Raw genomic sequence first — 2,515 nt, forward strand, 5'->3', positions numbered from 1 at the left:
GCTTAATTTTCCAGTAGCGATGGCTAGATGCAAAGGCCAAGGGCTATGGATAATTGTTAGCCCTGTGCTGGTGGTGCTTCCTCGCATGTAACATTCATGTCAAGGACTCGACGGATGATAAGGAACAGGGAAAGGGATTCCTCGGACGCATTCCTATGGGCTGCGAGGGAGTGGGGTTAAAACCGCCGGGATCAAGACGGCCGCCGGGGTCCGACACGTCGGCGAGGCTAGCTAAGAGCTGTGGGTTCTGGCGCCGCCCAAAAGCCTGGGGAATATGATCCTGTTGGTTCCAAAAGACTACGCTACTGTATGCGATGGGGCTGTGCTTTATCTCCCATAAATCTTTGTTCCATGTCAAGTCTGTCTGTTGTCTTGCGTGCATGTCTGTTAAAAGACTGGCCACAACGAGAACGCTGCTACCATGTTCCAAGTTATTTGACTTCCGTAAGTGCTTTGAGAGGGTACTGGTGCTATGGTTAAGCTGGCTGACGTGGCAAGCATATGTGCTTTTGTCGGGTAAGACACACTACATAAGCACAGACAAAACTTAGCAATTCCCCTCCTCCAATATCTCTAGGACCATGCCACAAACAGGGGATATATAATACAAACCCGGACGCATACACAGACTTTTTTTTTGCTTAAAACAAACACAACAAATGAAGGCCGAGGAAAAAATATTGTACATGTATTTCATTGTGTAATCGTACCTACTATCATTGGGATGTGAACTTAGAACTACAAAACACTACCTACAGACTAGATGAAACTTGCCAAGGAACTATCATAACTTTCGCTCAAGAATACGTAACCAGAAAAACACTATCTATGATTTAAACGGACACCGTCAAAATAAAGTAGTAGAAACATTACTTCTAATAGATGATCTTACTGTAATTCCAACATATGTCTTCCTGCAGGTTGTCCCATAATTTTTTTGTTAGTTTGATCGTGTGCCATAATTAATCTGGTCTAAAGAATCATGACATTTTTCTGATTTGTATTTATTTTTCTAGTATTTTCTAAATTATTTCTTTAATCCATTCCTTTTGAATTAACAAACAAAAATTTGGCCCACCAAGGAGGTGGAACCTAACCACCTGGCTCGAGTCTTTGAATCAGCACGAGTGTCGTGGTTGTATTTTTAGCTGCATATTCTTTCAGTAGTAGGCTACCTATCTGACAATAGGTAGATGCTTGTGGTAACTTCATTTGGTCTAGTCTCTTGGAGGTGTTTATACGATAGTGCGATGCTTGTAGTGATTTTATTCATCTTAATCTATCTGCCCAATCTCTCTTAAAGGTGTGAGTGGATTATGTATGAGCGTCTGTTTTTATACCGTGCTTCATGAAAAAATAGTACATAATACACATTGGAATCAAACACCTGCTATCCGTCCATCACCATTTTGTGTAGACTCCATAGTCCATACACATTATTTCTTTTTATTGTTTTTCTTTATGCCCCGTTTGAATCCCTTCATTTTGAAGGAATTGGAATCTACTTAATTTAGTATACTATTTGTCTTGAAATGTGGCATTCCATAACTTTCCAAAATTTAGATATAAGCCTATCTTAAACTTATGGGGTGGGAGATGGAAATTGATTCTATAGATCCTCATGCTATGTTTCTAATGTGCAACTTATAGCACGCTCTTCGACTCGCTTCCTTATAGCAGAAGTGCAGCATATAAGTATCTCTCCCATGTGACCAACAATAATATACAAATATATTCCACATACAACTATATTAGCTTAATTAATTTGTTTCTAAATTATGATTATTAGAATGGAATTCAATTCCAAGGATCCAAACGGGGCCTTATAGAAAAACTTATGCACATTTGGACATGTTATATTTTAAACTTAATTAACAAGAGTCCAATCGTGGCGTAAATTTAAACCATTAATTCAATTTTCAAGGTACAATTTTTAATCAATTCTTCTGTTGATTGTGTTGTAAGCAAGATACTAGAGTCTTGCTGCTTGAGGCCGATAATATCTATCTTGATTGTTTATATGATCATTGCTCATAGCTTTTCGTTGGTTCAGACTTGTTCATATCTCTAATTAGCTTACATATACCGCGCGCATAATCAGGGGAGTATATTTGTTGGCACATATGCTGATGATCTAATATTACCAAATCAACCAAAAGGTATATCCGGATGATGGGCAAAAGGGAGGTCAAGAATTGATGCCACTTCTCACCAGCAGCCATGTTAATATTATCTTATACAAACACATAGCAGAGATACGCCCATAATCCGCCCCCCCCCCCCGGTTGATATGGTAGTATTAGATCATCAGCATATGTGACAACAAATATACTCCCCTGATTATGCGCGCGGTATATGTAAGCTGATTAGAGATATGAACAAGTCTGAACCAAAGAAAAAGCTGTGAGCCCTGATCATATAAACAATCAGATAGATATTATAGGCCTCAGCAGCAAGACCTCCAGTATCTTGCTTACAACAAAGCCAACAGAAGCATTTGATAAAAACATGGAAC

The sequence above is a fragment of the Setaria italica genome, chromosome VII (assembly GCF_000263155.2).
Source record: "Setaria italica strain Yugu1 chromosome VII, Setaria_italica_v2.0, whole genome shotgun sequence".
Lineage (NCBI taxonomy): Eukaryota > Viridiplantae > Streptophyta > Magnoliopsida > Poales > Poaceae > Setaria > Setaria italica.